The sequence below is a fragment of the Phoca vitulina genome, unplaced genomic scaffold, assembly GCF_004348235.1.
Source record: "Phoca vitulina isolate PV1807 unplaced genomic scaffold, GSC_HSeal_1.0 scaffold18, whole genome shotgun sequence".
Classification (NCBI taxonomy): domain Eukaryota; kingdom Metazoa; phylum Chordata; class Mammalia; order Carnivora; family Phocidae; genus Phoca; species Phoca vitulina.
Window position 1 is genome coordinate 7,245,192 of NW_022589721.1, and position 16,022 is coordinate 7,261,213.

The 16,022-nt window shown below is 38.4% G+C and overlaps 1 long non-coding RNA gene across 1 annotated transcript in view; it reads left to right on the forward strand.

The window, feature by feature from the left end:
- LOC116639467 overlaps nucleotides 1–16,022 on the forward strand; it is a 76,014-nt gene that overhangs the window by 52,544 nt on the left and 7,448 nt on the right. The window lies entirely within an intron of this gene.

Consider the following 16,022-nt stretch of genomic DNA (forward strand, 5'->3'; position numbering starts at 1 on the left):
AAAAGTGAACAAACTCAGGTGACCAGCCCCCAAATAAAAACACCCCAACATCTCAGAAGCCCCCTTATGCTCACTTCCAGTCATTATCTCTCCCCAGACGTAACTACTATCCTGACTTCTAACACTGTTGATGCACTTTGCCTGTTTATGCGTTTCATAAAATTGAATCATACAGATTATATTCATTTTGTACCTTACTTCGGCTCAACACTGTGAGATTCATTCATATTTTGGGAGGTAGCAATAGTTTTTGCATTCCTGTTGCTATATAGTATCCCTTTGTGTGAATATATTTTAGTTTATTTAGCCTTTCTACTGCTGAAGGACTTGGTTGTTTCCGGTTTTTGACTAGTATGAATAGTAGAATAATATTCTACATGTCTTATGGTGAAGATATGTACATATTTCTTTTGAATGTAGTGTACCTAGAAGAGGAACTGCCTCTGGGTATAGATATATTCAGCTTTAGCTGATGCTGCCAAACCACCTGTCAAAGAATTTATACCTAGTTACACTGCCATCGGCAGCATAGGAGAATTCCAGTTGCTCTTCATCCTAGACAAGACTTGATATTGTCTGGCTTGCTCATGTTAGCCATTCTGGTGGGTGTCTGGTGTCTGGTATTACACTGTGTTTAATTTACATTCCTGTGATGACTAATGAAAACAAAGACCCTTTTTTAATTTGTCATTTGGATATTCTCTTTTATGAAGTGCCTGTCCAAGATTTTGCACATTTTTAATGGGGCTTCCTTCTTTAAAAAAAGTCTGTAATCGTTCTTTGTATACTCTCGTTATGTGTTCTTTGTCAGGTATAGGTATTTCAAATGTCTTGTGGGTGAACAGTTTTAACCTGCATTTCATTCAGAGTGACTATCACCAATGACTGGTGGTTGTCAACTTGATCTACAATAAAATCCTTTGAGTAGATTTCACAAGATATCAGCAGTAGAGCCTCATTCTTGAACAACTGAATCAGCATCTCTGGGGGTGGAGACGGGCTCTACAGATTCTTTATCTTCTACATATTCTTCATCTCCAGTGCCTAGTAAACAATATTCTTGATATTAAAACAGATACTTAAAATTTAATCTTCAGTTCAAGATGCATTCTTTTGCAAACTACATACAGTATAACCTGAATGCATTTTTTCACATGATTAAAGTAGATTACATCATTTATAGAACTTGATAAATAGGGAAAAATAAAAATTTATCTTTGCATGTTTGCTCTGTATTCCTGATTATGATAAAACAAACTTTCTAACAGAATGTTTAATAATATCCTCATATAAAATGGAAGAGTCATTTAAAATTACTTTTTGTCTTATTCCTCATTAAGTGATGTCATGATTTAAAACATTTTTAAGGGGGATCATACAATTTTATATTTTAGCAAGGAAGGTTTGTGGTGCAAAATCAGATGTTTCTCTGGAGGGGGAAATGGGTAGAAATAAAAATGAAACAAGAGGAAACCAGAGAGGGAGACAAACCATAAGAGACTATTAATCTTAGGAAACAAACTGAGGGTTGCTGGAGCGGAGGGGGATGAGGGATGGGGTAACTGGGTGATGGACATTGGGGAGGGTATGTGTTGTAATGAGCACTGGGTATTATATAAGATTGATGAATCACAGACCTGTACCCCTGAAACAAATAATACATTATATTTTTAATATGAAAAAATTAGAAAAAAAGTCTATAGGTTGTGGCTCATGATTAAGAACTTGGGGAGAGAGCTGCCCAGCAATGCAAAGGATTCCTTTCAGGAGACCTTGAATGACCCAGTATGAAGAGTAATCCCATGGAGTTTGAATTTCCACTTGAATGGAAATTTCCACAGTGGGTCAGATTAGATGACTTTTAACAATGCATTGCAGCTTCATATTCTATATATTTTTGCAACGTAAGGCACTTGATATGGCGCAAACACAAGTCTTCCCAACCCTATTCCTCTTGATACTCTTGCCGTGGATGCAGAGGCACACACCGATCTCAGGGTTTTGGAAGTCACCCTTTGAGGGGGTTTTCACCAAAAAATACCTAACCGTTATTGACTTAGCAGAGAGGTTCTTATTAGACTTCTTCCTTGTGCATTTATTTTTGCTCTATATTTTTAGGGACCTCCCTCAGCTAGATTCAAAATGTTCTGTGAAATGGAAATGTAGCTGGATGGAAAGCAAGATTGACAGTGAGAATCCTCAATCTGCCATTTATGAAGGATAATTTGTTCAACATTAAATATAAAAAGCTCTGCCTGATGGTTGCATTATAACCAGTGGGGTGTCTTGTCAACCAACGTGCTGGGAAACAGGTTTATACAACTCACTCTTTTCAGTAATTATTGCCTTTTAAGAGAGAGCGTCCAAGCATGTTAAATGAGACTTAGTTCATAATTGTCAGATATTAGTATAATGGATTCAACTAAAAGGATTTTAGACATTTGGGCCAATTTGGCCCTCTGTTCTAGAAGCTGCACGTGGCATGGTATGAACCAGCCTCTTGAAATTGGAGAGAGGATGATGTGAGTGACTGAATGCCTGGCTTTCATTCTGAACATTTCCTGACTCATTTGCCACCCAACCCCACATCACTGCATTGAAGCAAGCCTACCTCTAACAAACAGAAACATATGGAGGAAGTTACTGATTCCAGGGTGCACTAAAACCAGAGCTTAATGCTCAGGCTGAAAACCTACAATCAAAAATATTTTCATTTGGCTTCTTGGCTTGCATTTCCAAGTGTTATATGAGATTTGTTAGGCAGTTTTTAGTCTTATGTTAGGAAGTGAGCTGTTCCCGAATTCCCAGGATGTGTCCTGAACTACATACAGCATATTGTGCCAGTCCTTAGGCTTGTAAACGTTTTGGTATGAAAAAAAACATGACATTTCAATTTACTTTTTTTTTTCAGTCTCTAATATATAGGGTGTGTACCCACAACAGGGAGATCACACCAGTTCTGGTGGTAACTCAATCAGTATGTCAAGGTTGGGCCTCAGTTTTCACACTTTGGCGGGGTTGTCATGTTACTTACAGAGTTAGGAACCATTTGAAGAGCTCTTGTAATACCGTGTCAGGAACATTTTGGGGGATTCCAGGGAAGACACATTATTTTGATAAACACATATCTAAGACCTGTGACCTTCAAGCACTTAGTGGTCTCTGACCTAACCTCAAAGAACATTTTGATGGGGACAGACCCTCCCTGGTGTGAATATTCATTTTAGAATATCCTTCGGTTATAGTTGTGTCTGGAAATCCTTGAATTTATGGTAAAATTTTATTCCACATCCATGTCCAGATCTAATCATAGACCAACCACATTCCCTGCCCCCCGATCTTTTGAAAAGTACTTATTAGTTTACACAGGTAACACATGAATGCATTCCTGTGGGAATATTCCTAACATTGAAGAACTGTGTTCATGATTAAAGAGTTGGTCTCTTTTCACTCTTGCCTCTCATCCCACTGACACCCTAGAAATAGTTACCATTAATAGCAGAGTATAATTTTGTTTCTTTTAATGCATTTACATTCATATGTAAAGAAAACATACAAGTATATACATTAGCAAATATTAAAGGAATCACAAAGTACACATTTTTGTGCTATTTGCCTTTTCATTAAAAAATATAAATTAATCGTGTTTAAACCAGAAATCATCATGATTTGGGAATGCATCCCTGTTTACAAACCCAGAGTTGGGGTTTTCCAAAGGCCTCCCTCACTTGTGGCCCCAACTATACTATTTCCTTTCACTACCACCCCCACCCCCGCCATTGTCCTTCCCATTGTCTCACATTCCAGCTGCATCGAGGGAAAACGTTCCATTCAGTGCCTTCAGATTAAAATATACCTAAGATTTTTGAGCCAACAGGGTGAGAAAATGGAAAGACTAACAAAGATTCTAATTAGAGCCAAACAGTATACATAGATAGGCTGCTTAGGCAGCAAGAGAATATTTCTCCTAGCCCCTGAGATGGAAATGGGATAATTGCTAAGAAAAATGGGTCCATCTAACCTATTATCCCTTATGTCTGCCAAATTCTAGCAGCTTCCTTAACCCTTCCTTTATGACCACTTGACAACTGAGCAGAAGGCAAGAGCTCTTCCCTGCAACATTGAGCTTGATTGCTTACAATCTTCTGCCCCCAGGGGTTCTTGCGCCCCCCCCCCCCACGCCTTTATTAGGAGAAATGGCCCCCTGCTCATCCTGTCAAGACTCCCCGGCTGCACAGTGAATGAGGGAGAAATCTCATTTTGGAGACAAGCATTTTCTGTGAACTCTATTAAGCAACAAAGCAGCCAGGCTTTCACGGGGGTCACATTTCCAGGATATAATCACCAACTTCTTGGGTGCAATATAAGGCCCCTGCCGGAGTCCACTCTTTCCATGTTCGTCAATGTGATTATTTCACGATAACAGCTTTCTCGAGGGAGTCAGAGATGCTTTCCGCACATTTTAATGAGCCTGTCATCCGGCCTCAATTTTTTTCCCTTACTCTTTATTTCTTTTCTGATTCCTTTCTTTCATGTTGTGAGCCACATGTATTTGGAAGGCAGAGAGGACACAGACATTTTAAATGTCATCCAGCATAGACGAAAAGCCATTGTCTTCCCTTCTTGAAATTTAGCAGTATTGCAGGGGTTCTTGGGTTCAGCAGGGTTAAAATATTCTGTATCTGTGTTCTGAGAAAAAATAATGTATAATTAATTAGTCATGGAATTTCAGTATGTTCCTAGGTAAAGAATAATCTTACTTTTCATGAAGAATTGAAACATATGTTAAGTACCATTATAATAAAGAACATTACAACAAATATCCCTGTGTAATAAAAGATTTTAGAGTCCTACCCAAAGACCCAGCAAATTCAAGATTCCATAGTTACGGTTTTACTAGAATTTATTAAAAGAGCTAGGTGAGACACAGTGGTTTTCATGCTGACACGTTAATTTTTAGGTTTTACTTAACAGCAAATACTGAATTGGGGATCCATAAGAATTTGGTTTTTATTTTTAAGAACAGGAAAAAAAAGAATAGATAAAGAGTGGTCAGAATATTTGATTTCATTTGTTACTCACACTACTTCATACTTTCTAAACTTATACTTAATTTTCAATATGTTTAATTATTTTTTCTTTCACTAGACTTTGTTTTTTATAACTAAATCTACCCTGAGATTTTCTGTGAAAGGACAGCAGAATAAGATTTGATTTTATAAATAAATTTACCTTGAGATTTGCTAAGTAACGAGTATGGATCAGAGTATATCTTACTGAATTTCAGCTAGCCATTGATGATTTTTTATTCTAGTTTTTTCAGATGGCTTTTGTTAATGAATGATGTGTGTGACTAATGTTCCCTGTAGCTTTACCTACTTAAATTAATCTGGTTCTTTATCCTTTGTAAACATATGTATGATCTGCTTCAATCAGATTTTCTGAAGACAAAGGCAAGTATTCTCCATCTTTTCTCAGGAGGCTTACAAATGATATGCATTGGACTAATCCAATTGGACTAATATGATTATTTTTGTGTGTATATGCAAAAGGGCATAGATCGCTCAATAATATATGAGAAAAGAGACATGATTATTTCCTTGCCAGGTTCGTTGTGTCTGGATCCAGGGGAGGAGGTGTCTGTGGGCCAAGAACCCATGTGGCTGCTAGCTTCAAGACTTTTCCTTAGGAACAGTGTTCTTTCTTCCTCTGGAACCAAGGATACATTCCCCAACTCAGACAAAGAAGATGCATTGGCTCACCTTCACTTAACACCGTTTTTCTAGCAGTGATGGGGGGCTGGTAATCACAGACTTAGGCTCCCACTTGGCCACCAGGGTGGCAGAACTGAGGCCTTGGTATCCAGGCCAGTTAGCTGAGGGAAGGACATGCCTTCTGTCTGAGCCTGGGTGTGGGTCCATGAAGTCACCTCTCAAGCACCTCCATGGTGTGTGTCTTGGTCTGTTTGGGCTACTACAATAAAATATCTTAGACTGGGTGGCTTATAAACACAGAAACTTATTTCTCACAGTCCTGGAAGCTAGAGGTCCAAGATCAAGGTGCTGGCATTGTTGCGCTCTGTTGAGAGTCTTCTTCCTGATCCATAGCATTTGCCTTCTTGCTTTGTCCTCAAATGGTAGAAGACGCTAGGATCTCTGTGGGGTTTCTTATAAGAGTGCTAATTCCATTCAAGAGGGCTCCACCCTCATGACCCAGTCACCTCTCAAAGACCCCACCTCCTAACACCATCACCTTTGGGGGTTAGGATTCAATGTTTGAACTTGGGGGGACACAAATATTCAAACCATAGCAGTGTGCTTCCTTCCTCTGCTCTCCCTTTACTCACTGGTATTGTCAAAGCTCCTGTCTTGGTTCTCCTCTCTTCATGATACATAAATTCCTGGTAATTTCACCAAAGCCAGGTTTTCACCATCTCCTGTTGACTCTGAAAAATATATCATCAGCCTGGATACTCTCCTGAGATCCAGACTCAAATATTCAAAAGTTTCATTGGATATTTTCATTTGAGCATACCATTGGTTCCTCAAAACTATCAGGTCCCAAAATGAACTAATTATCTTTATTCTCAAACATTCTTTTGTGTTTCTTATCTGAGGGAATGATACCACCGAACTGTCCAAAATGGAACAGTAATGTATTCTTTCCTCTTGTTACCTCCCACATACCAGGTCACTAAAATCTATAAATTTATTCTCTTAAATATCTCATATTTCTCCTCTGTTTTCCCTGACCACCTCCACTACATTAGATCAGTTAGTGGAATTTATTTATTATTTTGTGGAGGAGGGAAGTAGTGAGTTGTGTTTTTCATAAATGTGGTACACACTCTATTGGTTGGGTTAGGCACTGAACATATTAACATCCCTGTTTTTCTTCTTCTTTTACAGATTTTGTGAATATAATTTTAAGACTGTAAATTACTTTGAGTAAGACAAGCCATTTACCATTGATGGTATATTCCCTGCATCAGTTTATTGTTCCACATTATATGACATTATATGAAAGTGTTCTTTTATGCACACTCTAACTCTAAATATTATCAGTTTTTAACAATCTGATAGGCAAAATGCTGTACTTCATTCTCTTAAAGTCATATTTTCATGATCATCAATAACTTTTGGTGTTTTCATACATTGGTTAGGCTTTTCTGTTTTTCTGTGAATTAAAATGTGTTTTATGTGAATTACCTATTCTCATGATTTTTTCATGATAATGTAATAAAATTTAAATAATTTCTATTGAGTTGGGGTTGCTCTTTATGTATTAAGCATATGAACTTTTTCTGGGATGATGGTAAAAGGTTTTCCTTTTACTCTACCACTTGCCTTTTAAGGATGTTTATGTTACCCTTGTCATTCAGAAATATTTTGTGTGTAGTTTTTCTTCTTATTGAAGTGTAGTTGAAATATGCTGTATTAGTTTCAGGTGTATAGCATACTGAATCGACCTTACTTACATTACACCATGCTCACCATGACAAATAGTCACTATCTGTCACCACACAGTATTATTTCATTGACTATATTCCCTTTGCTGTACTTCCTATTCCCGTGACTCGTTTATCTTACAACTGGAATATGGAGTTTGAGTGTGGTCTCCTGGCCTTTTCCTTTATGCCTCCACAGCGTGTCTAACAAATCTCTCTCATGGTCTCCTTGCCTTCCTCTGGGTTCCAAGCTATTCCAGAGCTCTCTTTTACAACACAGATCAGCCTGTACCTTCTCACTTAAAATCCGTCAGTGGATTCCCGTTGTCTACATTAATTTTAAAGTGCATATTAATTTTAGTACAGCAAAGTAGGTCTTCTGTGATCTGCCGCCTTGCTGCCTCTCGGCCTCACAGGCTTTCATTCATCCCCACCAGCCACATGAACCCACCAGCACTCACATATACCAAAGGTAGAGCTCCTGTCAGAGTCTTTGTACATAGTCCCCTTTTTCTGGAATGCCTTTCCTCTTTCCTTGTCCTCTTAGGGAATTCCCTCGGAGAGAATTCATTTCAGGCTCAAGCACAGTTGATTATTCCTTGCTTTATGCCTCCATACAGTGTATATTCCTCTTTTGTACCATTTTCCCAATTTTTGCTGTAACAGTGTACCTGTAATCTTATTTACTTAATAGCTTTCTTTCACACATATCCATTCTAAACTTAAATAAAACTATTCAAAAAGGAAATGTTCTATTTCTGCTATAAATGGAGATGCAGTGTTATTTGCAATAGCTATGAGAAAAACATAAAAATAAAAATATAACTGTTATAAAAATCTAACAGTTGCCCATGTAAAATCATCTTGCACATCAGTAACAATACACATGCTACCTTTTGGAGCATGCTGCTCAATTGTACCACTTATCAAATTATCCAAAGATTTATAGACCATAGTACAATTATGGCATATAAAAAAGATATAAATTTAAAAGTGTTTGAACAAATCTTTAAATAATCACATTTATTTCTAGTTATCACCACAGTAAAAAGCATTACTCTTGTGGAAATGGAGTAAGTGTTGGTTGACTATACACCGACTGAATTCTAAACAGAGTGTGGTGGAAAGCCTTAAAAGTGTTTCTTAGCCCATCTTTCCTATGGCCTTTGTTTTAATTCAGGAGGGAAAGTCTTAAATACAGATAAAAGGAAATGAGATCAGCAGGACAATGAAAATGGGATGTTGGGCCTCAGCGGGGGATGTCGTTATGGAAAACTCTGTCAGGCTGAATTTGTTAGATTATATGGTAGGATGAATATGAACTTAGAATAAAACACTGAATTATATTTAGATTTGGGAATGGTCAAGGACTATTACTAGGCTAGACTTAATTACATGTGTCATTTGACTTTGTGGCACTCTATATTCACAAAAATCTCAAAGGGATCCATTATTTATCTTAAAAGTTTAAATACACAATTCATACGGCTTTTCATTATTCTCTCTTGTTCTTTTCATCGGTAGGTGCTGATTTATACCTTTATTAGAAATGCGGTAGCAATAGTCTACACTTAAATGCTTTTATTATTTGAATTTGTTGAGAATAAGTCAACATAGAAGCTGAATATTTAATCACTGAGAGCTAGAAACAAACAAAATTATTATTTAAAACTTTTTGAATTTGTTACACTTTACATCCCAGGATTATGAAGTACCAATTTTTACTAAATGCATAGAAGTGCTGCCAATACAAGAAATTTCAGAGAGAATAGTAAGCCTTAACTAGTAATGTAAAAATAGAACTTTGTGACCAGTAATGAAAGGGTGTTTATTTCTCTGAAATGTATAATTTTAGTTGTTCCTTCCAAATTACAACCGGATACAAAAACCTCTTTTCATTCAGAAAGGATGTTATTAAGTTTTCCTTAAAAAAAAACAAAAAACAAAACCCAAAAGATGAATGCAATAGCTTATTAACATGATTCTATATTTTAATGAGTGAGGTCTTACTGTTTAATTCTTTATCCTTTGTACTGATTTCATTACCAGTCACCATTCGTGATCTGAGGTTGTTAGAAAGGCATTTAGTTTAGACAATACTGAAATTGCTCTCATGGGTCCATGAGCTTTTGGACTGATAATGGTGTCCTTTTGTTCTATTATTCCATATGTGATTTCAGAGTTTTTCTAGACCTGTAGCTGAAGTTGGAGATACCATGCCAGTGAGATTTCCCTTCCTTCAGTGAAAGGCATCTGACATCCTCAGTAGGGGGCCTTAGACTCTTGTTGAGTCTCCAGTGACTGTGGTGTCATGGAGGTACATAATCCCTGTCCCTCAAATTGTACACAACAGTGTGGTTTTTTTTTTCCTTAGAGAGGGGTTCCATAGCTTCCAGAAGATTCTTCAAGGGTCCATTAATTTAATTTTATTTTTTAAAGACTTTATTTATTTGACGGAGAGAGACACAGCGAGAGAGGGAACACAAGCAGAGGAAGTGGGAGAGGGAGAAGCAGGCTTCCCGGGGAGCAGGGAGCCCGATGCGGGGCTCGATCCCAGGACCCTGGGATCATGACCTGAGCCGAAGGCAGACGCTTAATGACTGAGCCACCGAGGCGCCCCTCCATTAATTTTAAAACGTTTGAAAATTCCTGTAATACCTCATTTTGTTGTAATTTATAGTCCTAGATTAACTGTCTCCACATTATATAGACTCTAAATCTTTTTATGGTGATATTGATAAAATTTCTTTTTTAAAACACATTATGGTATAATATATACAATATAATATTTATCACTTTAACCATTTGTAAGTGCATAATTCAGTGGCATTAAATATATTCACAATGTTTTATAACTATCATTACTATCTATATCCAAAACATTTTCATCTTCCTGAATAAAAACTCTGTACCCATTAAACAGTAACTTCTTCTCCACCCCCCAGCCCCTGTTAACTTCCATTATACTTTCTGTCTCTGTGAATTTGCCAGTTCTAGCTAGGCACCTCATATAAAGTGAAATCATGCAATATTTGTCTTTCTGTGTCTGGCTTATTTCACTAAACGTGATATTTTTAAGGTCCAGCTATGTTGTAGCATCTATAAAAATTTCATCTTTTTATGGCTGAATAATATCCTATTATGTGTATATACCACATTTTGTAATCCATTCATCCATTGATGGACATTTGGGTTGTTTCCACCTTTTGGCTATTGTGAATAATGCTGCTGTGAACATGGGTGTACAAATATCTGAGTTTCTGCTTTCAGTTATTTTGGATTTATTACTAGGAGTGGAATTTCAGGGTAAACCTCTCTGTATTAGATTAAAAATCTAGTTTCTTCTTTTCACCATCAAGAGAGGTTTTTGCCACTGAAGCATTCAGTCCATTGTTACTCCCCAATCAGTTTGCTATATGTAAGTTCTCTGATAGAATCCACCTGGGTGGTCTTCCTGATCACCCCATTGTTGTCTTGTGAAACACTTGGAAACAAAATTCATCAACAAAGAAGATAGTTTCTTTAAAGTTTATAGTTTCCCTTGAGTATAAATTCCATACATCCTCTTCTCATTTACCATTCATGACACAGAGAACTTTTTATTTCATGAAAAAGATATCCTAGACATATTCCATACAATTTTCAGAATTTATTTTGCAAGTTACTTGGAATGGCACCTGTCACCAATGAACAGGGATGGAAAATAAGGACATGTCATTCCCTTTTGAAAATGATTATTCTGGACATGGTGCTAATTTGCCAACCCTGAAAAAGTCAGTTTTGTTTATAAAGACCTTGACATATCCACAGAACTGAGAATTTTAAGTAAATATCATGAGTTTGTGTTTGCTGGTCCTTGGGGTAATTGCTTAATACAAGTTCCTCCAGGCTTTTTTATCCTTATAAATCATATAAGACAATGACTTTAGCAAGGTATGGGAGGATAGAAGAAAAAAATTAAATATGGATTTATAGTTGGAGCTCAGATCAAGGGACTCATTTTCATAGAGGTATTTTGTCATTTCTCCTGACCTCATCCTTATGTCCATCAGAGAGGCAATAGAGAGGGAATGGACATATTCCTTTGAGACTTACAGTTAATTATCCTAAATAATGTGGTAGATGCTGCCCATTAATGGGAATGGAAATCAAGTAATCTCAGGAACCTGTGGTGCCCACATCACTTCTCTCACTCCCTGCTGTCAGATTTGCTCTGGATTATTTCAGATTCTGTGGGTTTGCTTCTAGTCTGGAGAACAATGGGAGCACAGAATTGAAGGTTTTGGAGGTGTTTGTACTCATGTGTTTGAATTCCATCTGTATCTCTGCCAAGTAGATTTCTGGATCCCAGAATTGTTCAGACAGTGAGCAATATGGGCTGATGTTTCAAAGTGCCCCAATTTGGGAGTCAGACCAATTTGGAGCTGGTTTTCAACTGTGCCACTTACAAGCTGTGAACCTTTAGGTAAGTCTCTTAAACATCCTGAGCCTTGGTTTCCTCACTGTAATACATTTTTTTTTTTTTTTAATATTTTATTTATTTATTTGACAGAGAGAGACACAGTGAGAGAGGGAATACAAGCAGGGGGAGTGGGAGAGGGAGAAGCAGGCTCCCCGCGGAGCAGGGAGCCCGATGCGGGGCTCGATCCCAGGACCCTGGGTTCATGACCCGAGCCGAAGGCAGACGCTTAACGACTGAGCCACCCAGGCGCCCCTCACTGTAATACATTTTTAATAACACCTTGTGTGATTGTTAAGAGAACCAAATAGAGTAAGGTTTGTACGTTCCTCTCATTATTGAGTGGCTGCTTTGTTCTCATCGCAATAGTGAGTACTTCACATGTGTGTCATCCCTTGTTAGAACAATAAGTAGGTGAGTAGCACCTAGGCCTTGAGTTACCATTCAGGCAGATTACTCTAAGAGTTTCTCAACAGCATCAAATCACACCTCACCCCCACCTTCAATTTATTCTCCAAAATATGTTTGTAGTGACACTTGAAGAAGTTTGATCATATTATTTCCCTACTTGAAATATGTTGGTATCATCTCATCACCATCAGGACTATGTTTACATACTTCTGGCGAGACTCAAAGGTCACTTCTGCTGAACAGCTTCCTGAATACCTTCACATAACGTCACTGTAAGCTTACTTACACACAAAGCTCTGGCTCCCAGTGAACAAGGACTGCCGTTCATTTTCTGTATGAAAACACCCAAGTATCAGGGTGCCTGCGTGGCTCAGATGGTTAAGAATCTGTCTTTGGCTCAGGTCATGATCTCCAGGGCCTGGGATCGGGCCTGCATCAGGCTCCCCTCTCCATGCCTCTCCCCTCCACTCATGCTCTGTCTCTCTCTCAAATGAATAAATAAAATCTTAAAAAAAAAAAAGAAAAAAAAACACTAAGCATCTTTCCTAGCCTTTAGTAGCTCTCAACTACTATTTGCTGAATTGATAAATAAATGCCTGTCAGTCCTTTGAAAGTAATTAGCATGTCATGTCGTCCCATGTCTCCTGTTCTTAACTTTTTCTTCACACGAAACCAGAGACACATATTTAGTTATACCTGGGTGGACATAGCTGCGCACAGGATCAGTCCAAGCTTGGCTTATGATTCAGCTGGTAAATTGAACACATGGGTTCATCTCTCTTCCTAAAAAACCCACTGAAATGATGATAGAAAGTACAAAGGGTAATGCAGTCACAAATACAGAGACCTGGAGTAGGGATATCAGCAAACCAAAAATTTTAACCAATTTCTGGGACACTAAAAATAGATGGGTTCACATTGCTAGTTAAAGTGGAAAGGAGGGACTCATGGCTCAATATATATAGAGTGAAACTAGTATAAGGTGAACCAGTTTTTTCCATGATAAATCTGTTAGATTGAGCAGTGGGGAGAGGGGCAGAATCCGATGACCCAGGTCGCTAAGAACTGAGGACCAGCAGCTCCGGTTGGTTTATCCCACCCTCTTCGTCTGCTGCTGTGTGTGCCGTGCTGACCTTTGCCCATTGATTGAAGCCAGATAGGTACTCTCCAAAGAAATAGTACCACTCTTCCTGGGAAGAATAAGGCCTCTCAGATGGGGGAGTAGTGCTTCTGATCAGGATCCTCCTTCTCTATCTTATCCTTAACTCTTTCTTCAGTTTTGTCTCCTGCTGCCCTTCTGTCTCCCCCTCCCCTGGCCCTAGACCTGAATCATACAGAAACATTCGCTGTTTGAATGCTGCTTGTCTTTGTGTCTTTCCCAAATGATTTCCCTGCATTAATGTTTTATCCAGATTCTCCCCAGTCAACTCCTCATCATTCTTGAAGATTCCACTTCCACATCTGGGAATTCTGGAGTGACTGCATCGCATCACTCCAAGCTCTGCCTCTGTGGTCACAATGCCTCTTTCTCCTCAGTGTCAAATCTCCCTCGGCTTCCCTCTTGTAAGGATATATGTGATTGCATGTGGGGCCCACCTGGGTCATCTCCCAATCTCAAAACCCTTAATCCTATCTGCAGAGATTTTGCCATACAAGGTAAAAATTATAGCTCCAGGGATTAGGACACAGATATCTCTTTGTGCAGGAAATATTTTTCAGCCCATTAAAGCATACTTTACAGATTTAGAAACAAAGGGATTAAGTTCACTTTCCCAAGTACACACAGGCATTAAGCAGCAGAGTCTGGATTTGAATTTGCATCTATTTGATCTCAGAGTCTGTCTGTCCTTTCTCCTCTTCCTCTATCCCTAAATAATGAGTAACACCTCAAGACATTTGCATTGTTGCTTTACTCAGACTCACATTTAAATGTAAAACCTGTGTTCAGAATTCAGAGGGTAGGCCATACCAAGAGAAATCACTGATGACCCAGACACACACTCTAGGTTAGCTCAACACTTGCATTTATTTCCTTCATTGTTGAAGCAGGCAGGGAGGTGATGAGGAGGGAAGGCTGATGGGGGGCACTCCTCGTGCCTCACGGGGATGGGTCAATGTCACATTACCTTGGCTGCTGCTGGCTATCAGTGGTTGTGTCAGGGGCCTCTGCTAGCAAGATTCTTTCTATCTAAGAGGTTGGAGTCATTTCCTAGTCTGTGTGTTGCAGTTTGCACAGAACTCAATCCAGTGTCCTCCTTCAGAGATGCAGAGAGGGGGATGCCCAGGCTCAGGGATGGCGTGGCAGCCCAGCCTCTATGCTACAATTTTTACTAGGGGACTGAGGACTACAGCTGCAAGGACTGTTAGCTCCACTGCGTTTTATTTAAATTCCAACAGCTTTTTACATAACTCATTTTTCAGGTATAAATATGGTTTCTCCCTTTCAAAAAATGTTTGTTAAAAGCATTATGCTCAAAACTAAATTTTATATAAAATTTTATATAAAAATGTTTATAATATTTCTTAAGAACAATGTGTTTAAATTTAACAAAATGTGGTGAAAACACTCTGCCAAAACAAGTTTTCACTTGAGGGGAGTGCCGAAGTATCTTTGCAAAATATTTAAATCATACAAGTCATAATTGTACACATTCAAATAATACAGATGCAGATAGGGTACTCCTTCCTTAGAGGTAATCACTGTGAATGGTGAATAATTTGGGGTGCATCCTTCCAGTCCTCTGTTTATACATTTTTACATAAATATCTAATATACTTATTTTTATTTTCAATACATGGAATCATATTTTGACTACTTGCTTTTTAAAATTAACAATGAACTTTAGAGGTGTTTACAGATCTGAACTTACAAAAAGTTGTATAGTATCCCAAAGTGTGGGTATTTAATACCATAATTTATTTACTCCCCTATTGGGCATTTAAATGTTGCTCTTTCTGTTATTAAGACAGTGCTATAAGAAGCATTATTTTACATATAGCGGGAGTGTTTGTGCAACTATACAATTAGGGGTGGATTTTTAAAATTGGCTTACCCTTTCCATTACACCCAAAATGGAAAGATTGGTACCAAGCCAGATTTGAGTCAGAGAGCTCCTCTGAGAGCTCAAGCGTTAAAGTCTGCAGCCGGAGTTCCTGTTATGACACAGATGACGTCTTCTGGTAACTGTACTTTATCAAGGGTCTCCTTGAGGGATGTCTCAAAGAATTCATCTTCTAATCCTCCTGACATGCCTCTCGCTGCCCTGGAAGCTGACTATGGTTCTCTTCATGTTACTAGGATAACTTCATATTTCTATTGTTTCCTTTCATGGTGCATCAATTAAGATTTTGTTTGGCTGCAACATAGCAGCCTTGACTGTAGTGACTTTCCCAAATAGGCTCAGTTTGCTTACACAACAAGAAATCCGGAAGCCATTGTACACATGTGACGTGACACCTCCATGACACCAGTAGAGCCTGGGCTCCCTCCGTCTTCCTGCTCTGCCACGCTTTGCATGTCTCTTATCCCCATGGCTGCAAAGTAGCTGCTCTGCCTATAGGCGTCGTATCTGCGTCCTGTACTAGGACATGGGAAAGGCTGTGGGCAAAGGACGAGGACAAAAACTGTATGCCAGCTGAGGCTGTCACTTTTTTTTTTTTTTTTTTTTGCCAGCATTTGTTATTGTCAATTTTTATTACTTTTTT